Consider the following 26,852-nt stretch of genomic DNA (forward strand, 5'->3'; position numbering starts at 1 on the left):
TTGCAGATGATACTAAACTAGGCATGCCAATATCTTCTATGCAGGATGTGGAAACCTTGCAAGCGGACCTGAACAAAATAACGGGATGGGCAACTACATGGCAGATGAGGTTTAATGTTGAAAAATTTAAAGTAATGCACTTGGGGGCCAGAAACCAGAAAGCAAGCTACTCACTAGGGGGGGGAACCTCTGGGGGAGTCTAGGATGGAAAAGGACTTGGGGGGTACTGGTAGACAACAAGCTTGGCAGTGGCATGCAATGCCAAGCCGCCGCAAGCAAAGCCAACAGAATACTGGGATGTATAAAAAAGGGGATTCACTCCAGAAATAAAGAGATTATTCTCCCTCTCTACAAGACTCTGGTCCGGCCACATCTGGAGTATGCTGTCCAGTTCTGGGCACCGGTCCTCAGGAAGGATGTGCTGGAACTGGAGAAAGTCCAGAGAAGGGCAACAAAAATAGTTAGGGGAATGGAGGACATCAGCTATGAGGAAAGACTACAAGCACTGAACCTATTCTCTCTGGAGAAGAGACGATTGAGGGGGGATATGATATCAATGTAGTCCAGAGAAGGGCAACAAAAATAGTTAGGGGAATGGAGGACATCAGCTATGAGGAAAGACTACAAGCACTGAACCTATTCTCTCTGGAGAAGAGACGATTGAGGGGGGATATGATATCAATGTACAAATACTGTACTGGTGACCCGAGCATAAGGAACAAACTATTCAGTGAAAAGAGATACAATAAGACACGTGGCCACTCACTAAAACTAGAGGAAAGGCGGTTTAATCTTAAAGTGCGTAAGGGGTTCTTCACTGTAAGAGCGGTAAGGGTGTGGAATTCTCTTCCACAAGCAGTCGTATCAGCAGGGAGCATTGATAGTTTCAAAAAACTATTAGATGGACACCTTAACCTCCCTGGCGGTATGATTCTGTCAGGAATTCTGTTCCAAAAGCGGTACAATTCTTTTCATGGAAATTTGGCGTTATGTATTATAGGCCTACAATTCTTAGTAATTACTGACTTAAACCTGACCAAAACAAGACTCTAGTAGACATCCCAGATGTGATAAATTTGAAACACAAACAAGTGAATTATAATTGAATCAATAATATTATTTTATTATTTAATATATAATATATATAATAAAATTATATTATTGATTGGATTATAATTCATGCGCTATATATTATATATATATGTGTGTATATAGATATATATATATATATATATATATATATATGTGTGTGTGTGTATATAGGTATATATATATATATATATATACATATATATATATATATAACGCATGAATTATAATCGAATCAATAATATAATTTTATATATATATATATGTGTGTGTGTGTGTGTGTATATAGGTATATATATATATATATATATATATATATATATATATACATATATATATATGCATATATATATATATGTATATATATATATATATATATATATATATATATATATATATATATATATGCATATATATATATATATATATGCATATATATATATGCATATATATATATATATATATGCATATATATATGCATATATATATATATATATGCATATATATATATGCATATATATATATGCATATATATATATATATATATATGCATATATATATATGCATATATATAATATAAAATGTGTTATGTGTTTTGTGCAACGTTTTTTTTTTTTTTTGAATTTCCCTCCCTAGTTCCGCTCCCATGCAGCATTGCTGCTGCAGGGAACGGAACTAGGAAGTCCTCCTACCGACAGACGAGCGGCGGAGATCTCGCTGGCGGTCACAGCAATGAGAGCTCATCGCTGGATCGCCAGGATAAGGTAAGAGAAGCTCCGCTGCGCTGTCTGCACGCTCTGCCCATTGACCCCGAGCGTGACTCGGGGATACCGCTAATAGCAGAAAATTCCTACCCCGAGTCACGCTCGGGTTTACCGCTAAGGCGGTTAAAGACCAAAACATACAGGGGTATACAATGTACGGTTAAAAGCAAACACACACACACATCATAGGTTGAACTGGATGGACTGATGTCTTTTTTCAACCTCACTAACTATGTAACTATGCAACTATGTAACTGTAGAACCTCATAAAGTTCAGGAGATACCTAAAAGTTTTCCGTTGTTACACAATAGCCCTGATTTAGCAATGGCTCAATTAGTGAAAGAACAGAAGATGTTGCCATTCCATAATTGCTGTATTTTTCATCAAATTTTGTTCCTTTTCCAGTGTATATCACTGAATTCCAAATGTAGCCCATTGACGATTTGCATAGCATGTAGGATTTTTACGCCAAATCGTGCCCTCTTTGATGCAATGTATTGCACCCAGCTGAGCCTTCCCTTGTAGGCCATTAGACTTTCATCTACGCTGGGCACCGCTCCTCAGGAAGGATGAGCTGGAACTGGAGAGAGTCCAGAGAAGGGCAACAAAGCTAATAAAGCGACTGGAGGATCACAGCTCTGAGAAAAGACTACAAGCATTGAACTTATTCTCTCTCTGGAGAAGAGACACTTGAGAGGAGATATGATATCAATGTACAAATACAGTACTGGCGACAAACTATTCAGTGAAAGGGAATATAAAAGGACTCACGGCCATTTGGTAAAATGAGAAGAAAAGCAGTTTAACCTAAATTGCCTAAAGCAGGGGTGTCAAACTCAATTTCATCATGAGTGCAGGGTTCAGAGGTGTGCACTACGTACAGAGAGCAGGGTTCAGGGGTCCGCTATGTACAGAGAGCAGGGTTCAGTGGTCCGCTACGTACACAGAGCAGGGTTAAGGGGTCCACTACGTACAGAGAGCAGGGTTCTTGGGTCCGCTACGTACAGAGAGCAGGGTTCAGGGGTCCGCTACGTACAGAGAGAAGGGTTCAGGGGTCCGCTATGTACAGAGAGCAGGGTTCAGGGGTCCGCTATGTACAGAGAGCAGTGTTCAGGGGTCCGCTATGTACAGAGAGCAGGGTTCAGGGGTCAGCAGCACGTTATGTACAGAGGGCAGGGGTGCGCTATGTACAGAGAGCAGGGTTCAGGGGTAACGACGTACAGACAGCAGGGTTCAGGGGTCTACTATGTACAGAGTGCAGGGTTCAGAGGTGCGCTGTGCCCACTGTGCAACATCTCATTTCCACTGCTGATCCTGGGTTCGGACATCCGCACCCAGCACTCTGCCCCATCCCCCCACCTTCCAAAGAAAACCACACATCTGTACTCTCTCCTACCTGATTTAAGATGGCATTTACAGAATGCTTTCATGGCCACTACTGCTACAAGTCCTCAAAATCCCACCCTCAAGATGCAGCTGCTTGATGCAGATTAGAACACACAGCCACTGGAGCCGCCAGGTACCTCTGCCACTGACAGACTATGCTGAATCAACAGCATCATGCGCTCAGCTACACACAGCCAGGGAGAGGAGGAGGAGGAGAGTGCAGGAGAGTGTGTTTACTCCTGTTGCCAAGGAGACTTGTTCCGTGACAGCAGAAAGCAGCTGGCGGCTGGCGGCTGCTCCGCAGGCAACATCACAATACCCGGCTGGCCGGATTCAGCCCACGGGCCTTTTGTTTGCCACCTGTGGCCTAAAGGGTTCTATACCATCAGAGCGGTAAGGATGTGGAATTCTCTTCCACAAGCGGTGCAAAACTATTAGATGGGCACCTTAACGACCACAACATACAGGGGTATACAATGTACTATTGACATAGTAACTTATACACACACTCATCATAGGTTGAACTGGATGGACTGGTGTCTTTTTTCAACCTCACTAACTATGTAACTATGAAAACCTCCAGATTTTTAGAGAAATTTTTGGGTACGTTCATTTTTCACCATTTTGCAAAAAAGGCGCAATGTAAAGTTGAGCGGACACCTGGATGTCCGTGTTCGGCGGGTTCGGCCGAACTTGAAAAAAAAGTCCGGGTCCGTGTCCCGGACTTTTGCCGAACTTTTCCCGGACACCGAACCCCATTAAAGTCAATGGGGACCCGAACTTTTAGGCACTAAAATGGCTCTAAAACACAAATGGAAAGGGCAAGAGTGCTGCAAATGGCAGCAAAACGTAGTTAAGAACATGGCAAGTGCTCTGCAAACAAATGTGGATAGGGAAATAACTTAAAACAACAAAAAAAAAACAGAAAAATAAAACAATGTTCTTCATCTCTGAAGGACGAGGCCCATATGGAGTAGGAGGGAGGTTGAGGTGGTGGTGGATGTGGCGGTGTCATAGGCGTGCGCACAATCACCTAGGGCACATAGCATTATCGCTCTGTTTGCCAGTGAGGAGATGGGAAAGATCTCCCTCGGACCTACTCTGCTCTATTTCACTTTGTCAGCAGGGAGAGTAATGTATCGGGGCCATGTACATGTAGGCAAACACATGCATGTGTATTTAAACTTTGGGGTGCACACCCTAATGCAATAGGCTGCGCACACCTATGGGCGGTGTAGGTGGAAGCGGCGGTGGAGGAGGACCAGGGCTGGATTAAGAGCATCATGGGCTTGGTGCTGAGGATTTTGAAGGGCCTTAAGGGCCGTGGCTTGGCATGCACCCAGAGGAGGAAGGGTGCAGCCATGCATGCCTAATTCAACATGGGATGCTGTCTCTGAAGCCCATAAACACATCCATGCATCGGCAACTGTCCCTCCTTGTCCGGCCTTCGTGCTGTGTGGGGAGGTTCTGAGGGAGCTGCCTGGGGAAGCGAGCATAGAAGCCAGACTTCTGTGTTTACAAGTGACAGAAGAGCGGTAACAGTGAATATGGCCAACCCGGGGCCTATATTAAGGTAGGGGCCTGGAGCTGCAGCTCCAATAGCCCCTATGTTAATCTGGCCCTGAGGAGGACGAGGTAGCCAATACTGCTTTTTTTCAGAAATTTTAAATGAGGGTACACCCCAAAAGAGTGAGAAAGAGCAAAAATAGAACAATGGCTGGGTTAGGTCGGTATCCATCGCTATTCTACACAAGGTACGGAAAAGTCCCATGGGATCCATGTTTGGTTCATGTTAATGTCTCTGGACAGGCGGCTGCGCTTGTCTGTGATAACGCCCCCAGCCGTGCTAAATACCCGTTCAGATAATACACTGGCTGCAGGGCACGCCAGCACCTCCAAGGTGTAAAGGGCAAGCTCAGGCCATGTGCCCAATTTGGAGACCCAGAAGTTGAAGGGGGCAGACCCGTCATTCAGTACGTCTAGGCGTGTGCACACATACTGCTCCACCATGTTGGTGAAATGCTGCCTCCTGCTAAGACGTTCCATATGAGCTGCTGTTTGTTGTGGCGTGCTGACAAAGCTTTTCCACATTTCGGCCATGCTAACCCTGCCTTCTGAGGTGCTGGCGGTGCCCTGGTTGCGTTGGCGACCTCTTCCTCCTCCTCCTCCTCCTCTGCCTTGTGCTTCCACTGTGGCCCCGCTGTCAGGTGGGAATGCCAGCAGCATCGCGTCTACCAGCGTGTGCTTGTACTCGCGCATCTTGCGATCGCGCTCCAATGAGTGAATTAAGGACGGTACGTTGTCCTTGTAACGGGGATCCAGCAGCGTGGCCACCCAGTAATCAGCACAAGTTAGAATGTGGGCAACTCGGCGGTCGTTGTGGAGACACTGCAGCATGTAATCGCTCATGTGTGCCAGGCTGCCCAGAGGCAACGAAAGGCTGTAATCTGTAGGAGGTGTATCGTCTGTGTCCTCTGTATCCCCCCAGCCACACAACAGTGATGGCCATGAGCTGGCCTGGGTGCCACCCTGCTGTGAACATGGTTCCATCTCCTCCTCCAGCTCCTCCTCCTCATCCTCCAGAACTGTGCCCCTGCTGGACAATTGTGTCCCTGGCGTTTGTGTGTGCAGGAACCCACCCTCGGAGCCCCTTGTGAATGACTACCTTGAAAGCCTTGGAAATGTTACCTCTTCATCCTCCTCCTCCTCCTCATCCTGTGCCACATCCTCTTCCATCATCGCCCAAATAGTTTTTTCAAGGAGGCATAGAAGTGGGATAGTTAAGCTGACAACGGCATCATCGGCACTGGCCATGTTGGTGGAGTACTTAAAACAGCGCAACAAGGCACACAGGTCTCGCATGGAGGCCCAGTTATTGGTGGTGAAGTGGTGCTGTTCCGCAGAGCGACTCACGCGTGCGTGCTGCAGCTGAAACTCCACTATGGCCTGCTGCTGCTCGCACAGTGTTTCCAGCATGTACAAGGTGGAGTTATACCTTGTGGGCACGTCACATATGAGGCGGTGAGCGGGAAGGCCGAAGTTACGCTGCAGTGCTGACAGGCGAGCAGCAGCAGGGTGAGAACGCCGAAAGTGCGCACAGACGGCCCGCACTTTCTGCAGCAGCTCTGACATATCGGGGTAGTTTTTAAGGAACCTCTGCACCACCAAATTCAGCACATGCGCCAGGCAAAGGATGTGCGTCAAACCGGCTAGGCCCAGAGCTGCTATGAGATTTTGCCCGTTATCGCACACCACCAGGCTGGGCTTGAGGCTCGCTGGCAGCAACCACTCATTTGTCTGCTGTTCCATGCTCCTCCACAACTCCTGCGCGGTGTGTGGTTTTTCCCCCAAACAGGCAAGTTTTAAAACTGCCTGCTGTCATTTACCCCTAGCCGTGCTGAAGTTGGTGGTGAAGGTGTTACGCTGTCCGGATGAGGAGGCGGTAGAGGATGAGGAAGCGGAGTAGGAGGAGTTAGGAACAGGAGGCAAACTGAAGCGCCCTGCAATCCTCAGTGGTGGAAGGACATGCGCCAAATTGCTACCCGCCTCAGGCCTATCCGCCACTGCATTTACCCAGTGTGCCGTTAGGGAGATATAACGCCCCTGACCATGCTTACTGGTCCACGTATCGGTAGTTAGGTGGACCTTGCCACAGATGGCGTTGCGCAGTGCACACCTGATTTTTTTCCCCCACTTGGTTGTGCAGGGAATGTATGGCTTGCCTGGAAAAGTAGTGGCGGCTGGGCACGACATACTGTAGGACAGCCACCAACATAAGGTTTTTAAAACCGTGCGTCTCCACCAGATGGAATGACAGCATTTCAAAGGCCAAGAATTTTGGCCTTTTTCTTGGCCTCAAGAATTCAGGGCCAGGGATCGCGGGTGGGTAGGGGGGTACTTCCTCTTCCTCTCAAGTGTTTGGGAGATGGAAAGCTGAACGATTCCACGGGACATTGTGGAGATGGTTGGTGACCCAGGTGGTGGTGTTGCTGACAGATCGTCTGTTTGCGGGGTGGCAGGTGCCGGCCGGTATCACTACAGATGTGGATGGAGTGGCCGAGAGGAAGCAGGATGAGCCAGAGACGTTTCTTGGTTTTGAAGGTGTCTACTCCACTGCAGCTCGTGCTTTGCACTTAGATGCCTGATCATGCAGGTTGTGCTCAGGTTGAGAAGGTTTATGCCTCGCTTCAGGCTCTGATTGCACAGGGTGCAAACCACTCGTGTCCTGTCATCAGCACATTTTCTAAAGAACTTCCACACTAGAGAACTCCTTTGAGCTGGCTTTGCTGCGCTTGTTCCCTTGCTGCGTTGGGCAGTAGCAGGCGTAGTGTGTAGGGCACGGCCGCTCCGCTTCTGCACCCTGCTCCCTCTTCTGCTGTGCTGGTGGGTCTGTGCGACCACCGCCTCTTCCTCCAAACTACTCAGATCACCTGCATGACCTTCATTCCATGTGGGGTCGAGGACCTCATCATCCTCCACATCATCTTCTACCCAGTCTTCACCCCTGCCCTCCTTGTCGGTCTCCACAATTCTGAACACCGCAGCAGTTGGCACCTGCGTTTCGTCATCATCGGAGACGTGCTGCAATGGTCCTTGCATGTACTCATCTTGAGAAATAAGTGGTTGGGCATCGCTGCACTCAATCTCTTCCACTTCTGGGGCAGGGCTAGGTGGATGGCCCTGGGAAACCCTGCTGACAGAGTCATCAAAAAGAAGAGACTGCTGTATGGCTTGGGGCTCAGGCTGCTTGCCTGATTTGCAAGGGGGTGAGGTGAAAGACGGTTGGACATTGGCTGCAGGTGCCAACTCTGACCTTTCTGCAGTAGACTGGGTGGGAGATAATGTGAAGGAACTAGAGGCACTGTCAGCAGCAAACCAATCTACTATCGCCTCTACTTGTTCTGGTCTCATCACTTCTAGAGGCGTATGATGCCCTACCAAATACTGATGCAGGTTCTGTCGCCTACTCACACTTGAGGAAGGTGTTTCACTTGTGCGTGTAGCTGGCACAGATCGACAGCGTCCTCTCCTTGCAACAGGAGCTCTACCAGCAGCACCACGACCCAGGCCACGGCCCCTATTTGACGGTCTCCTCATATTTCTGTAATTTATGATCTTGCCCTAGAAAGGTGTTTATTGAATAGCGGAACAAAACAACAACAGTATCACACAGGTGTATCTCACAGTCAAATATGCAAACTATGCCCAAAAGGGTGTATATTGAATAGCGGAATAGGAAAAATTTTATAATACGGTGTATCTCACACACAGACTAGGCCCCGATTACAATTTTTTGTACCCTAAAGGCAGGATGAGGAAGAGGAGTAGGAGGAGTTGGGAACAGGAGGCAAACTGAAGCGCCCTGCAATCCTCAGCTGTAGAAGGAGATGCGCGAAACAAATTTAAAAAGGTGTATCTCACATGTACCGATACAGACTATCCCGCAATTTAATTTTTTACACTCAAACAGGGTGTATATTGAATAGCGGAATAGGACAAATTTTACAAAACGGTGTATCTCACACGTACAAACACAAACTAGGCCCCGATTACAATTTTTTGTACCCTAAAGGCAGGATGAGGAGTAGGAGGAGTTCGGAACAGGCAGGAGGCAGACTGAAGCACCCTCAAATCCTCGGCAGTATTAGATGCGCCCCAAAAATTTGAAAGGTGTATCTCACACGTACCGACACAGACTATCCCGCAATTTAATTGTTTTTACCCAAAGGTGTAGATTGAATAGCGGAGTAGAAAATATGATATCAAAAGGTGTATGTATCTCACACGTACCGACACAGACTATCCCGCAATTTAATTGTTTTTACCCAAAGGTGTAGATTAAATAGCGGAATAGAAAATATTATCAAAAAAAGGTGTATGTATCTCACACGTACAGAACCTGACTAGGCCCCAATTACTATTTTTTGTACCCCCAAAGGCAGGATGAGTAGGAGGAGTTCGGAACAGGCAGCACCCTCAAATCTTCAGAAATATGAAGTATAAGATGCGCCCCAAAAATTGGAAAGGTGTATCTCACACGTACCAACACAGACTATCCCGCAATTTAATTGTTTATACCCAAAGGTTTTTATTGAATAGCGGAATAGAAAATATTATCAAAAAACGGTGAATGTATCTCACACGTACAGAACCAGACTAGGCCCCAATTACTATTTTTTGTACCCCCAAAGGCAGGATGAGGAGTAGGAGGAGTTCGGAACAGGCAGCACCCTCAAATCTTCAGAAGTATGAGATGAACCCCAAAAATTGGAAAGGTGTATCTCACACGTACCAACACAGACTATCCCGCAATTTAATTGTTTATACCCAAAGGTTTTTATTGAATAGCGGAATAGAAAATATTATCAAAAAACGGTGTATGTATCTCACACGAACAGAACCAGACTAGGCCCCAATTACTATTTTTTGTACCCCCAAAGGCAGGATGAGGAGTAGGAGGAGTACGGAACAGGCAGCACCCTCAAATCTTCAGAAATATGAGATGCACCCCAAAAATTGGAAAGGTGTATCTCACACGTACCAACACAGACTATCCCGCAATTTAATTGTTTATACCCAAAGGTTTTTATTGAATAGCGTAATAGAAAATATTATCCAAAAAAGTCTATGTATCTCACACGTACAGAACCAGACTAGGCCCCAATTACTATTTTTTGTACCCCCAAAGGCAGGATGAGGAGTAGGAGGAGTTCGGAACAGGCAGCACCCTCAAATCTTCAGAAGTATGAGATGAACCCCAAAAATTGGAAAGGTGTATCTCACACGTACCAACACAGACTATCCCGCAATTTAATTGTTTATACCCAAAGGTTTTTATTGAATAGCGGAATAGAAAATATTATCAAAAAATGGTGTATGTATCTCACACATACAGAACCAGACTAGGCCCCAATTACTATTTTTTGTACCCCCAAAGGCAGGATGAGGAGTAGGAGGAGTTCGGAACAGGCAGCATCCTCAAATCCTCGGAAGTATGAGATGCACCCCAAAAATTGGAAAGGTGTATCTCACACGTACCAACACAGACTATCCCGCAATTTAATTGTTTATACCCAAAGGTTTTTATTGAATAGCGGAATAGAAAATATGATATAAAATTGGTGTGATTTATCAATAACACATGTGAACAGCAGTGTCTTATATCATTCAGCTCTGCTGCAGGCTATGGAGGGAAATAAAAAATTCCCCTTTTAAGTTTGTAATTTTTAACTAGATTAGTACAGACTATGCCACAATTTAATTTTTTAACCCAACGCTGTATATTGAATAGTGGAATAGAAAAAAGTGTATAATTTTTGAAACAACTCAATAATAGCACATGTGAACACAGCAGTGTATTATCACAGTCAGCACAGCACAGCACTGAAGGAAAAATGCTGCACACAGTGACTGATAGAAAAAAGACTTTTCTCTTACGTCCTCCGACAGTCGCCGCCTCTTCATATTCGTCACATATGGGGTATTAGACTTTGCTCCGAAGGAGTAGCTAGGCAACAGAATATGTTAACAATAAAGCTTTTAACATATCCCACCCTCAAGGGGTGGTCCCCTCAGTCAATACCCTCCTACTTCCTGCAACCATATCTCAGTTTTAATGTCTAGCTTGTCAGGAGTGGCTGGCTCTCTCTGTGCTGGGACTTTTTGTCCCAGACTCTTTCTTCTTTTTGATATTTTGTTTGAGTTTTCTCTCTACCTTTACTTAGCTGTTATTTTTGTCAGCATTAGTTAGTTCTTCGGACGAAGAGGATCATGCGGACTGGGTCTCGGGCTGATCCCCCTGGTCGCAGGTCGTGGGTCAGTGGCTTCCCAGTCTGCCATCGAGCGTTCAGCCAGGTAACGCTCCTGGCACAGTGAACGACCCATCCCTGTTCGGTGCAGGGATGATTGGTGAGGTGGCTACCTCACCGGACGCTGTGCGGTTTCTGAACCGCCATTGTGTGCGTCTTGAATTGCGACTCTCCCTGCCTCATGTGCAGCGGCTTGTTCGCCTGTGCGGGTTCCCCACGCCATGTGAGGTAAGTGTATCTATGTGGGGACCTGTCTGTCTGGGGGGGGTCTCAGTCTGGGACTGTGTAACCTGCCTTTAATCACACTGCTTGTCTCCCTATCTCTCGGCTGCATGCTGTGGGCTGCAAGGGGGGGGGGGAGCTGTATGACACTGAGTATGTCAGGCTGGGCAGTGTGAGGAGCTGTGTGCTGTGGGGCATGTTTTTAATGGCATGTTGGGGCATATACAGCGATCGCTGCGGCGATCTAACATGTATCCATATAATGGGTTAATATTGTGTGTGATTTTATGCACTGTGGAGCGGCGATTTCGGCGCCAAACGACGCCATTTTACCGGCGCCCGCTCCGGCCGCATGGTTTACATGCACGGCGGCCATTTTCTTGTAGCCTCCATAGGCTTACATAGAGCGCCCTGGCAGCATCACTTCCTCTCTCCTGGAAGCACCGATCGAGGCAGCAGCAGCAGCGGAGTCTCCTCAGGTTTTATCCTTCTATTCCTGTGTTCCATTGCCTGTATTCAGTCTGTATATTCCCTGTGGGGGTCTCATTGTGCCTGAGTGTGGTGCGGTGGGCTGCGCTTGCCGCGCTTGCTGTAAGGGGGCAGTTAACCCTTGGTTGTCTGGCATACAGGGGCTATGGACTCTCAGGAGGGCAAGTTTCCCACAGTATTGGTGGAAAGCCAGGGGACCGCTGTTTCCCCCCCAGGGGGGGATTTAGCCACTATTGTGGCTGGCCTTGCTGCACAGGTGCAAATGCTGGTGGCTGCTCAATCTACTAAACGGCCCAGAGTTGCTCTGTCCTCTGATTCTGAGGGTGAAGGTGATGGGGCTGTTCTGGCGGGGACCTCCCTATCGGGGTCCCGCTCCTCTCTTGATCTAGTGGGGTCTGAGGTAGAGGCTGAAGTTGAGGGGGTTGATAATTCTCCCCCTGGCTCGCCTGAAGAGCTTGCAATCATGGATGAGTTGATTGCTTCCATTAAGCAGACGCTACGTTTGCAGGACGAGGTGTGTCCCCCAGCTGCCTTGGCGGCTTATGGGACGCAGAGAAAACGCAGGACGCCGCAGGTTTTTCCCTGCAATGCTGATTTTCAGCGCGCTGTTAAGGACCAATGGCGCGATTTGCGCAAGCCTTTTGCGGTACCAAGTAAATTTAAGCTGCGTTATCCCTTCTCGCCTGCCACTGATGAACGGTGGTGTGTGCCTCCGCCGGTGGATCATGCTATTGCGGTTTTGAACAAAGCCACTGCGATCCCTGCAGAGGGATCCCCTATTTTCCGTGATGCCACGGATAGGAGACTGGAGTCTCTTGCCCGTCATACTTATTCTGTTACGGGTTCTATGCTTAAGGCTCTGTTTGCTTCTCTCATGGCGGCCCAGGCGATCGCAAGTTGGACGCAGATGCTTAGGCGCGTCCTAGTGGCCGATTCGGCCTCGGCGGCGACCCTGGATATGGTGGATCAGATCCACCAGGGTGTCATGTATCTGTGTGATGCGGACCTGGACCTGATTCCGTTGGCCGCGCGTGTGCACAGCGTGGCGGTGTTGTCTCGCCGCCTGGTCTGGTTGAAATGTTGGTCGGTGGACCAATCTTCACGTAAAACCTTAGCCAATCTGCCTTATGATGGGTCTCGCCTTTTTGGGGAGTCCCTGGATGTGTTGATTAAGGGGATTACCGGGGGTAAGAGCACTCTCTTGCCCCATTTCCCCAAGGCTAAGGGGGCTTCTGGGAAGAAGCATGCTCAGTTTCGGCCCCCTCAGGGGTCCTTTCGTGCCTTTCGGCCGCACTACAAGGGCAAACCGTTCAAGGGCCAAGGCTCTCAGAAGAAGCCCTGGTCTGGGAAACAGAAGTCCGGTCAATCCGGACCTGCGGCCCATAACAGTTCGGCCTGAAGGGGCGCCCTCACCCAGTTTTGGGGTGGGGGGACGCTTGCTCGGTTTTCTTCAGCCCTGGTTGGCCCGTGTGAGGGACAGATGGGTTTTGGAAATCGTTCGATCTGGTTACAAGATCGAGTTTCTCTCTCGGCCGGAGAGCAGATTTTTTCCCTCAAATCTTCAACTGTCTCCAGAGCGCCTGCGGGATCTGCACCTGGCGGTGCGGGACCTGAGGGCTCAGGGAGTGGTGGTTCCGGTGCCTCATCGGGACAGATTTCGGGGGTTTTATTCCAATCTGTTCACCGTGCCCAGGAAGGAGGGCAAGGTTCGTCCGATTCTGGACTTAAAAGCTCTGAACCGCTCTGTGCGAGTTCGCAAGTTCCGCATGGAATCCCTGCGCTCGGTGGTGGCTGCCCTGGTTCCGGGGGAATTCATGGCCTCCATCGATTTGAAGGATGCGTACCTTCACATCCCCATATTCGAGGGTCATCAGAAGTACCTTCGATTTGCCATTGCGGAGGATCACTACCAGTTTGTGGCGTTGCCCTTTGGGCTCGCCTCGGCTCCGCGGGTCTTCACCAAGGTGCTTGCACCGGTTCTGGCATTATTGAGAGCCCAGGGCATTTCTGTCCTGGGGTATCTGGACGACATTCTGGTTCGGTCTGCGACCAGACAGGGTCTGGAGAAGGACCTGTCTGTCACAATGCAAACTCTGCAGGAGTTCGGTTGGACGATAAATGTTCCAAAGTCGACACTGAGTCCGTCGGTTCGTCTCCCCTATCTGGGAATGATACTGGACTCGGTGCAGGCGAAGGTCTTCCTGCCGGAAGACAAACTCAGGACTCTTCAGGAGGAAGTCAGGTCCCTCAGGGACGTTCCACACTCGTCTCTGCGGACGGGTATGAGATGTCTGGGATTGATGGTCTCGGCCTTCGAGGCGATTCCTTTCGCGCAGTTTCACACGCGGGGTCTCCAAGCGGAGATCCTGTCCAGGTGGGACGGGCGACCTCAATCTCTGGATCTTCAGATCTCGTTGAGTCATCGCACCAGGGAAAACCTTCTGTGGTGGCTCCAGTCCCCGTTGGTGTCCGGGGGCAAGTCGTTTCGTCCGATCTCGTGGACGATAATCACCACGGATGCCAGCCTGTCGGGCTGGGGTGGTGTTCTGGGCGTTCTGTCCGCCCAGGGGACCTGGTCGGAGGGGGAGTCTTCCCTTCCGATCAACATTCTGGAATTGCGTGCGATAAGGCTCTGTCTTCATCGCTGGACGGACCGGCTGCAGGGCTGCCCGGTTCGGGTGCAGACGGACAATGCCACGGCGGTGGCCTACATCAACCACCAAGGGGGCACCAGGAGTGCCCGAGCGGCTCGAGAAGTGGCCGACATTCTGTCTTGGGCCGAGACTCATGTCCCGGCGATAACGGCGGTTCACATTCCGGGAGTGGAGAACTGGCAGGCGGACTAGCTGAGTCGCCAGACCCTGGATCAGGGGGAATGGTCTCTCCACCCGGCTGTCTTCCAGATGTTGTGCGCGAAGTGGGGTCTTCCAGATGTGGACCTGTTCGCGTCTCGCCTCAACTACAAGGTGAAGAGGTTCGTGGCAAGGACGCGCGACCCTCGGGCAGACGCGTCGGACGCGTTAGTGGCCCCGTGGCATCAGTACAGGCTGATGTACGCGTTTCCACCGATTCAGTTGCTGTCCAGGTTCCTTCGCAGGTTGCACTCGGAACGCAGCACGGTGATTCTTGTGGCACCGGACTGGCCTCGCCGGTCCTGGTACGCAGACCTCGTGAATCTGGCGGTCGACGCTCCTTGGCGTCTGCCTCTTCGAGACGATCTACTGTCTCAAGGACCGATTTACCATCCTGCTTTACAGTCGCTGGCTTTGACGGCCTGGCTGTTGAGACCGAGGTCCTGAAGGAGAAGGGTCTCTCTCCAGAGGTCGTTCATACTTTGATCAACGCGAGGAAGTCTTCCTCGGGGAAGGTTTATTACCGTACTTGGAAGGCCTATTTTGCCTGGTGTGAGTCCAGGGGGTTTTCACCCCGCACGTACTCGGTTTCCCGTGTGCTGTCTTTCCTTCAGACGGGTGTCGATCAGCGTTTGGCGCTGGCTACGATTAAGGGTCAGGTGTCGGCGCTGGCCGTTCTATTTCAACGTCCCGTGGCTTCCAACTCCTTGGTTGGCACTTTTATTCAGGGTGTGCGGCATCTGGTTCCTCCTAGGAGGGATCCTTTGCCCCCTTGGGACTTGAATCTAGTTCTGTCTGTGTTACAACGTGCTCCTTTTGAACAGATCAGGGAGATCTCGTTGTCTATGTTGTCCAAAAAGGTCGCCTTTTTGGTGGCGATCACTTCGGCTCGCAGAGTGTCGGAACTGGCGGCTTTGTCCTGCAAGTCTCCGTACCTGGTTGTTCATTTGGACAAGGTGGTCTTGCGACCTAATCCTTCTTTTCTACCGAAACGAGTTTCGGAATTCCATCTTAACGAGGATATTGTTTTGCCTTCGTTGTGCACGAAGCCTAAACATCCAAAGGAGGTGAGATTGCACTCTCTGGATGTTGTTCGGGCGATAAGGGTTTACCTTAAATCGACTGAGTCTTTTCGTAAGACTGACTCCTTGTTTGTTCTTCCAGAGGGTCCTCGGAAGGGCATGGCGGCTTCCGCCTCTACCATTGCCAAATGGATCAGGCAGACCATTGAACAGGCCTATGCCTTGCAGGGGAAGGTTCCCCCTGTGCCTGTGAGGGCGCACTCTACTAGATCACTGAGTACGTCTTGGGCCTGCCGTCATGGGGCTTCTGTAGCCCAGGTGTGTAAGGCGGCGACTTGGTCGACCGTACACACTTTCACGAAATTCTACAAAGTAGATGTTCAGGCATCGGCGGATGCTTCCTTTGGCCGCAAGGTTCTTAGTGCGGCTGTTCCATAGGGTCCCTTGTTGGGGACTCCTGGCTGTTGGGATAGTTTTTTTGTATCCCCTGGTTTTTTTGTCTTTTCCTGGGTTGTTGCTCCTGTTGAGCACTTATTTTTGCTGTTGCCCAGCTGGTTTCCTTCCTTTGGTACGGTTCCTTTCTTTGATGTGGAGACTGCGTTGCCTTTCGGCGCGGATGCGTTTCCCACCCCTCATGTTTGCACTGCTTTGGGACGTCCCCATATGTGACGAATATGAAGAGGCGGCGACTGTCGGAGGACGTAAGAGAAAACGGAATTTTTGTAAAATCTTACCTGTAAAATTCCTTTCTCTGAGTCCTCCGACAGTCGCCGCCCCCGCCCCTCTTTTGGGGTTTGAATGTATACTCTACTGCTATTCCACTAAAACTGAGATATGGTTGCAGGAAGTAGGAGGGTATTGACTGAGGGGACCACCCCTTGAGGGTGGGATATGTTAAAAGCTTTATTGTTAACATATTCTGTTGCCTAGCTACTCCTTCGGAGCAAAGTCTAATACCCCATATGTGACGAATATGAAGAGGCGGCGACTGTCGGAGGACTCAGAGAAAGGAATTTTACAGGTAAGATTTTACAAAAATTCCGTTTTCTCCCTCCTCCTCAGTGGGCAAAAAAGATTGTTTTCACTGCACTCCACACACAGCAAAATCGACATGGACCAGCTCTGCTGCAGGCTATGGAGGGAAATAAAAAATTCCCCTTTTAAGTTTGTAATTTTTAACTAGATTAGTACAGACTATGCCACAATTTAATTTTTTTAACCCAAGGGTGTATATTGAATAGTGGAATAGAAAAAAGTGTATAACTTTTGAAATCTCTCAATAATAGCACATGTGAACACTGAACACAGCAGTGTATTATCACAGTCAGCACAGCACAGCACTGAAGGAAAAACGCTGCACACAGTGACTGATAGAAAAAGACCTTTCTCCCTCCTCCTCAGTGGGCAAAAAAAGATTGTGTTCACTGCACCCCACACACAGCAAAATCGATGTGGACCACTGACACCTGCCTATCTCCAGCCTCTCCCTAAAAGGATTGATAAGATCGGTCACTGCAAACCCCCCCCCCCACACACACACACAGCAATATCGATTGTAGAACACTGACCCTAAAAATCAGCAGCCTCGCCCTAAAATGCCCTACAACTCGCCCTGCCTAACACACTCTGACCTGTCCCTCAATTCTATCCGGACACAAATGATTTTCTCTATCGCTCATTGACAGACGTAGTCCTCGGTGATTCAACACCCTCGGGTTATGCTGCCCTCCACAGGAGTAGGACTAGACAGGAAATAAAATGCTCTGGCCACACCCTAGGGGCAGTCCCCGAGGGTATATCCTCTCGCTCTCTGCTACAGCAAATAATTTTTTTTTCTGTCTATTCAGGAGTAAGGACCTAGATACCTTGCTGGGATCTTCGGTCCTGGCAGGATTTTTTTCTTAAAAAGATTTTTAGACAGCTTTTTTTCTCCAGTGTTCCTGTGAGATCTTCAAGCAAGAAAGCTGAACTGGGCGACGGGCGGGATGTTGAGATCCAGTGGTCACCCCAGTTCAGCCTACGAGCGCGTGCAGGCCATAGCTCCGCGCTGGGTCGGCCGCGACATAGTCCCACTGGACGGGGACTGACCCTGCGAGTTAAACGTCTCGCTGAAACGCCAAAGACCATGAGTCACGGCGCCCATATTGGTCGACAGCCCTCCAACTTCGGTGGAGAGGGGTACTGTCAGGAGTTGGCACCCGCCTGGTTCCGGTACGGTGAGTAGTATGTTCCCCCATTTCCCCTGACGGGTCCTGTGGTGAACGCGGGCCCCTCTCTGTATGGTAAGGATGGGTTCCCCTCTATCCTATAACATGGCACAGATCCCCCTATTTTGAGTGTGATTTTTGTGTACAAAAAGCCAGGAGGCTTGGTTTGGGAGCTGACAATCTAATTGAAAGTATGTTTAAATGATTGTAATCAGTGGCAGTACTGGAATCTTACTGTGATAAGAGAAAGTATCCTACCTGTCAGAAGCCACAGGACATGTATGCGGCTTTCCAGGTCATTCCTCCAGCTATAGCATGCCTCCCGACGGCCACGCGGTCCGCCAGGGTCCGGTACCGCCGGCCAAGCTGATCTCCATGAAGAGAAAGTTTTGTGATGCCAAGATACTCTGCAGTCACGCCGCTATTCTGTAACAGACCGCCGTAGATCGCACGAGGCCGCCATTTTGGCGTAGCCTCGTGTCTTCAGCATGGGGGTGGCCATGTTTGAGGTGACCCAAACACCTCGTGGAGCTAGGGGAGGCACCGGAAGGCGTACAGAGGGGCGGAGCCGCCTCCTTTCTTCCCGGGCAGCCAGCCAAGAGACTTCCTGTCTGTTCGAGACAGTGCTGAGACTAGTTGCAGTGAACTCTGAGCATCAAGTGGTGAGCCTGGGGGTCTATCTCTCTCTCTCTCTCGCTCGATAGGGATCCCTAGCAGGTAACACTGAGGGGCTTTGTGGCGCTGGGGGTCTGAAAGAAAAAAAAAAAAGTTTTATTTTGGATTGAATTTTCCGGGTAGTAACTGGAATTATCATGGACCCTGCCACTCAAGTACCCCCACCTGTTTCCCTCGAGGGGGCCACGGGACCCGCCGGTGCACAGAGTATGGATGCATTTACAGCAGTTTTGGAGTCGATGGTGGCTCGGGTGGAGGCGGCCTGTCAGGAACGGGGGTCAAGAAAGCGACCCCCGCCTACCCCTATATCATCTGACACTTCGGACTCAGAGTCTGAGATGGTCATTGCAGCTGCAGGTCCCTCTGCAAGGGCTGTTGTCTCGGGTAAAGTTCCTTCAGACAGTGAGGAGGACGTTCATACTTCCGCCATAATTCGGGAAGAAGCATTGGTGGACGCACTAGTTGTGGCGGTTCGGGAAACCTTAAGACTTGAGGTTTCACCGGCAGAGGCAACTGAAACAGAGATTCCCTTTGGTACTAACAAACCCACCAAAACGGTGAAGGTTTTTCCTGTACCCAAGTGTTTTGGTAATAAAATTAAAGAAGAATGGGAGCATTCTAAGCGTACCTTTACTATTTCCAAACGTATTGCTAGACGCTATCCGTTTGAGGAATCCCTCATTAAGAAATGGACGGTACCACCAGTGGTAGACCCACCTATTTCCAGACTGAATAAAGCCACGGTTATTCCAGTAGAGGACACTTCGTCCTTTAAGGATCCGGTGGATCGGAAGGTGGAAGCGGAGTCCCGCACTATCTTTTCCCTGATAGGGTCAGCATTTAGACCAGTAATTGTCATTGGTCTGGTTTCCCAGACACTTACGGAATGGGCTAGATTGGTACGCCAGGACCTGAGGGGGAAAGATATCCCCCGGGGAACATCTGAATTGATGGAACAGATTATACAAGGGCTACAGTTTGTCTGTGACGCAGCCTTGGATGCTACCCCCCTATTAGGGCATGCATCTATGTCAGCGGTTATCCTCAGACGTGTGCTGTGGTTAAAATGCTGGTCAGCGGACCTAGGTTCCAAAAAGACCTTGACGAATCTCCCCTTTCAGAGGAATCGCCTATTTGGGGCCACCCTAGATGAGATCATTAAGGATGCCACTTTCTTGCCACAGGCTGCTAAAGCTAAGGGACCTCGTAACAAGCGAGGACCTTTCTTTACCGCCCATAAAGGGTTCGTACGCCCAGCTGGAACAAGTGGGAAAGGCAAGGCTCCTCCAGGAGGGTTCAAGAAGGGCTGGTCGGACAAACAAAAGACCGACTCAGCCAAACCTGAAGCAAAGGATTACACAGCCTGAAGGTGCGCCCCCACCCGGTTTGAGGGTGGGGGGACGTCTTCACCGGTATTCAGGGCATTATATCGAGCATCGATCACTGCTACCGGTGCGATTCTTCCCTTCCAACATTTAAGTACTACAGGGAGTGGCAGTTACCGTTCCCTGAACAGATCTTTTTCTTTACCTTTTCCAAAGATTAGTCTCAGTTCCCCACAAGAATCGGATCCGGTTGAACAGACAGACCAAGAAGCCTCTAGCCAGGTGACTTTGGTCCCTGAGGTTCAACCAGGAGAGATCACCGTTCCGGACAGGAATCAGGTGTCTGATAAATGTGTGGGAACAGAGAACGAGCAGACTTTGTCGGATGGTCGGGGCCAGATAGCTCTAGGGCCGCCTGGTTCAGATCCAGTCAGCGCCAGTGGTCCTAGAAATTCTAGGCTGGCCTCGTCAAGCCGGTCTGGCCGACTTGGACATGCTAGTCGCGGACGTTCCTTGGGAACATCGTCTCAGGGAGTGTCTGCGGTCTCAAGGACCAATCTTCCATCGTGCTTTACAGTCGCTGGTTTTAATGGCCTGGCCCTTGAGACCCAGGTACTGAAGGACAGAGGGTTGTCAGCCTCAGTTATTCCTACCCTTATTAAAGCAAGGAAAGCGACTTCCAGCAAGGTCTATTATTGCACATGGAAGACGTATATCGCGTGGTGCGAATCTTTAAGGATTCCTCCACGTACCTATTCGGTGACTCGAATATTGGCCTTTCTGCAAAAGGGGGTTGAGCAGAAACTAGCCTTGAGCACCATCAAAGGTCAAGTTTCAGCATTAGCTATCTTCTTTCAGAAACCTTTAGCTACCAAGTCCTTGGTGCGGAATTTCATCCAGGGGGTGCGGCACCTGGCTCCACCAGTCCGCTCGCCCTTACCGCCCTGGGATCTTAATTTGGTTTTGTCGGTTCTACAGAAACCTCCCTTTGAAAACATCAGGGAGATTCCCTTGCTTACTTTATCCCAGAAGGTAGCCTTCTTGGTGGCTATCACTTCTGCACGCAGGGTGTCAGAACTGGCTGCATTATCATGCCAGTCCCCATACTTAGTGATTCATAGGGATAAGGTAGAGTTTCAGTAGAGCAGTGTACAGTGTCAGAATTGTATTATTTTATTTTTTTATTATTTAACAATTCTATAATTTATACTATATATATATATATGCTTTAAAAAAAAAATCGGGGGGGGGGGGGGCATTGGACATTATCAGTAGAGCAGTGGATGGTATCAGTAGTTTTTTATTTTTATTATATTATTTTTATATTTATTTACACTTTTACATTTTTAGAATTTTATTACAATTTGTTTTTAATATTACTTTCACAATGCTATGGGGGGGGGGGGGGGAGGGCAAACATTGTCCATAGGGCAGTGGACAGTGTCAGTATATATATTTTTTATTTTATCTTCTAATATGTTTTACAGTTTTATTTTTTAATATATTTTCAAAAAATAATGTAATTTCGTTTTTTAACCACTTAAGCCCCGGAGGATTTTCCTGCTAAAAGACCAGGGGGTATTTTGCGATTCGGCACTGCGTGACTTTAACGGACAATTGCGCGGTCGTGCGACGCTGTACCTAAACGAATTTGACGTCCTTTTTTCCCACAAACAGAGCTTTCTTTTGGTGGTATTTGATCACCTGTGCGATTTTTTGATCACGCGCTATAAACAAAAAAAGAGTGACAATTTTGCAAAAATAGCAATATTTTTCACATTTTTTTATATGAAATTCCCCAAAAAAAAATGTAAAAATCAAAATTTTTTAACATTTTTGGCCAATTTGTTTTATCCTACCTATGTTTGGTAAAAAAAAATCGCAAAAAGCGTATTTTGATTGGTTTGCGCAAAAGTTATCGCGTTTACTAACAAAGGGAAAGATTTTTGTCATTTTTGTTGTTTTTTTTTTAACGCGTAATGGCGGCGATCTGCGATTTTTTTTGCGGTACTGCGACATTGCGGCGGACAGATCGGACCCTTGACTGACATTTTTGACACTTTTGGGGTTACCAGTGACATTTCTACAGTAATCAGTGCTATACATATGCACTGTTACTGTAAAAATACACTGGCAGTGAAGGGGTTAACTTTATTTGGGAGGGAGGGGCTGTGTGTGTCCCTAGGGGCGTGATTCTTACTGTGATTGGCTGTGGCTCTAGCTGTAAGGACACTGATCAACGGATCTACATACTAGATCCGTGTAATCAGTGTCTTTACAGCGAGGAGAATGACAGGCAGCTTGTTTACACAAGCTGCCTGACATTCTCCCTCTTCCCCCGACGATCGCCGAGTGGCCGGCGGACATCGGGTCCGCTGGTCACACGCGCGGGGGGGTGCGTGACCGCGCGGGAGCGCGCCTCCGCGGGCGCGCGCTCGCTCCCCAGACCCTCCCAGGCTAGTGACGTTAATTAACGTCACTCTGCCTGGCAGGGGCTGACCGCCGCAGTAAATCTACTTGCGGCGGTCGGCAAGCAGTTAAAGTGCCCCTGGGAGGGGGGCAGTGGATGGTCTCAGTAGGCACTGAACAGTGGTGTCAGTAGTTTTTATTTATTCATTTTTTTTACAATTATATTTTTTATTTAATTTATGTTGAAACACTTTTTTCACAGTGCTCCTGGGGGGCAGTGGATTATGTCAGTAGGGCAGTGAACAGCGTCAGGAGTATTATATGTATATACACACCTAGACATATATAGGTGTGATAGTAGCAGAAATATATGCTTGCGCTAATGAAATCATTTACACTAATATGGTTACGCTCCTATAACACCTATATATGTCTAAGTGTAAAATACATATAAGTATGTGTGTGTATATACCACTATACACAAGTTCAGATGTTTTGCCTGCCTCCAAAAACCCCCAAAAAATGCCTGCAACAACACACCTGGGCGTTTTTTTTGACGCTAGCGTTTTTTTGGGCATTTTTTTGGGTTCTTTGGAGGCAGGTGAAACATCTGAACTTGTGTATAGTGGTATATATACACACATACTAATATGTATTTTACACTTAGACAAATATAGGTGTGATAGGAGCGTAACTATATTGGTGTTAATTATTTCATTAGTGCAAGTAGTTTTTTCTGCTCCTTTCACACCTATATATGTGCAGGTGTATATATACATACATGGGTGTGTATATATACCCCTATACACATGTTCAGATGTCATGTCTGACTCCAAACATGTGCTCAAAAGATCCCTATAGACGCCTGCAGCCAAAAAGAATGCTGACGGGGACGAAGCCATATTACTGCAGCGAAAGTGACTTCAGAGAAACTAGCTTTTCTCTATAGCGGTCACCCTGATATGGAAGGGTTTTTTCACCCTGCCATAGCAGTCACTGTCAGATAACCCTACACTACACTACGGTCCCCTTACACTTAACACTTTCCCTACAGAAACAGAATAAATTAAAGCTAACTAAAGTGTAAAAGAGCACCCTAACTACACTAGATATCCCTTTCCTCACACTAATAAATGCTAAATGACACTTTGTAGCAGTAGTCCACGAACTGCTTCCACTCTCTTCCATGTCCCTGTATAACAATGCTAGGAATTTGGCGGGGGCTATCTTATATACTGGGGGGCGTATTCACTAATGATTGGTCTATGGACCCCCTAGTCACTCCAATCACATTCCTAGCATTCTCCTGCCCCCTCAATTGGCTTTTGTTAACGGTTCTGGTCCAATCATGGGCTTTTAAAGCCCACTTGCTGTCCCATTGCATTTTGGTCGGTTCTGGTTGCCGAATTCCGAACTTTTTGTTCAAAAAGTTCTAAATTCGGCCGAACCTCGAACAGCCAATGTTCGGGTCGAACCGATGGTCGACCCGAACCGTTCGATCATCCCTAATGGTAAGCTGTTATAATATTTGAAGAAAAAGAATTGGAATTGTATAAGGCATGTGAGTGAAATTATTTGGTCATTATGTACTGCCTCATAACTTATTGTTGTGTTTATATTATTAAAGTATCGGAAGATGAATATATTGCCCTCATTCCTGATGAAGCAAGTTCTGTGCAATCAGTCTGATAAATGCGGTGAATGAAAGGGCATCTGTTTGTTATTCATCCAATTTGATATGTACTGTATTTGTTATCACGCATGTCCTTATCATGTTGAATTTTAACATGTATTTTTTGTAATACATTTTTGGATTTTATCGCTCTTGCTTACCTCAATTACTTATTTGCATCCATTCCTACAAAGTCCCATACTCCAATATGACAATGACTGGGTGCTGGGACCAGTCGGTCTGTCTTTGAAGTTTTTCACAAACATTTTGGGGGAGCAGTGCATATGGAGTAGTAGAAAAAATATATTTGTCAATAGTTTTCGATTTTTTTATAATTATTAACTATTTTAATTTTTATTATTACCTTTTATTTTTATTATTTATTTTCACATTGCTATTGGAGGTTTAGAAAGTGACGGGTGTCAGTAGGGCAGTAGACAGTGTCAGTAGAATTGCTGTTTTTATTTTTTTTAGTTTCTAATATTTTTAAAAATTATATTTTTATTTTTTTTAATTTCTTTTTTAATATTTTCTTTTTACAGTGCCTCTAGGAGTGGTGCACTGGATAGCCTTAGCCGGGCACTTAGCAGTGTTAGTAGAGCAGTTAATGGTGTCAGTAAATTCATTTTTTCATTTTTTTTTACAAATGTATTTTTTCTTTTAAATTTCAATTTTATTATTCATTTTTTTTTAAATGCTTTTTTATAGTGCTTCTTAAAGGGCAGTGGATCATGTTAGTAGGGCAGTGGACAGTGTAAGTATTTTTTTTAATTGTCATTTAATTGTTTTATTTATAATACAAATGTATTTTTTTTACATTTCATTTTTTTTTTGTTAGGGATGTGGATCATGTCATTAGGGCAGTGGACATTGTTAGTTGTTCTTTCATTTTATGTTATTTTTTCTATACAGTAATCCTCCGCTACATCGCGGTTCAGTTTTTGCGGTCCCGGTAATTCACGGTTTTTTTTGTAATGTTATTTTACTATATAAATCATTAAAAATGAAAGATTTTTGTGTTTTTCATAGCTCTTGCTCTGTCTCTAAGTATCTTTTATGTGTTTAAATGAGTTTCTATTGTTTTAAAAGTGTGTTTAAAGACCTTAAAATGCTTCTACACGTACAGTGACAGTAAAAAAAATCATGCCTACAATGCATTTTAATAGGGTTTTTCTATTTCGCGGAATTTCACTTTTCGCGGCTGGGTCCGGAACGTAACCCCCGCAATGGAGGGGGGTTTACTGTAATCTTTTTTTCTTACAATCTAATTTATTTTATAGTTACATTTTGTATTTGTTGCATTTTTAACCACTTTACCACCGGAGGATTTAGCTGTCTTACGTCCAGGCCACTTTTTGTGATTCGGCACTGTGTGACTTTAACTGACAGTTGCGTGGTCATGCAACGCCGTACCCAAACTAAATTTAGGTCCTTTTTTTCCCACAAACAGAGCTTTCTTTTGGTGGTATTTGATCACCTGTGCAATTTTTACTTTTTGCACTATAAACAAAAAAGAGGGAACATTTTGAAAAAATAACAATATTTTTCACATTTTTTTATGAAATTCCCCCCCAAAAAATGTAAAAATCAAATTTTTTTATCATTTTTGGCCAATTTGTTTTCTGCTACCTATGTTTGGTAAAAAAAATCACAATAAGAGGATTTTGATTGGTTTGCGCAAAATTTCTGTCATTTTGGTGTTTTTTTTTTTAACGAGTAATGGCGGCGATCTGCGATTTTTTTTTTTTTTGCGGGACTGTGACATTGCGGTGGACAGATCGGACCCTTGACTGACATTTTTGACACTGGGGGTACCAGTGACATTACTACAGTAATCAGTGCTATAAATATGCACTGTTACTGTAAAAATGACACTGGCAGGGAAGGGGTTAATTTTATTGGAGAGGGAGGGGTTAATGTATGCCTGGTGCTTACTAACGTGTGTGGGGGGAGGTGGCTGAGTGACACAGGCACAGATCGCAGGTTCAGGTTTGTTTACACAAGCGGGCGGATCTCCACACCCGATTCCCCGATGATCGGGGAAGAGCGGCGGTGATCACCGCCGCTCCTCCCCTGGCCCGACTCCCGCTGTGACTGAACGCAAGGGGAGGAGTCCAGCGATGTAGGTCTACGTCGCTGGTCGATAACGAGCCACATTGCTGCAGCAGCAGCAATGTGAGCGTACGTAAAGTGGTTAAAAAATGCTTTTAGGGACATTGGATGGTGCCAGTAAGGTAATCATCAGAGTCAGTAGAGTAATGTACAGTGTCATTTTTTTTTTTTTTTTTTTAAATAATTGGTCAGTTGAACAATGCTTTTCTCAAAAGTTTTATATTTTTATTTTATTTTTTACATTTTTTACAATCTTATTTTACATTTTTTTTACAATGTCAGGAAGGGGTTGGTGTCAATTGGGCAGTGGACAGTGTCAGTAGAAATGTGTTATTATTATGTTTTTTTTAATATTTTATAAAAAATATGTTGTTTGTTTTTATGATTTTTTTCCCGCAGTGCCTCTGAGAGGGGCACAGTGGATGGTCTCAGTGGAGCAGTGATAGTAAACCAGTTAATTGTGTCAGTGTTTTTTTTTTGTTGCTTTTTGTTTTTTTCAATTTATTTTTCTCTATAAATGTATTTTTTTTGTTTTAAAATTTTATATTTTTAATTATTTTAAAATGTATTTTTTAATTTTTTTTTCACAGTCCTTTTTTTCATAATATCTTTTACAAGTCTATTTTGGGAGATTGGACAGTGTCAGTAGTTTTATTTTTTTAATTTTATTATTTTTTACATTTTTATTATTATTATTTTTTTCTTACATTGATTTTTTTGTATGAACAATGTCAGTATTTTTTTTTCTAGGATTTTTGACAGTTTATTTGTTCAGTGCTTCTGGAAGGAAGTAGTGGACTGTGTCAGTAAGGCAGGTTT

Source organism: Pelophylax lessonae (genome assembly GCF_965119305.1).
Source record: "Pelophylax lessonae genome assembly, chromosome: 8".
In the NCBI taxonomy this organism is placed as follows: Eukaryota; Metazoa; Chordata; class Amphibia; order Anura; family Ranidae; genus Pelophylax; species Pelophylax lessonae.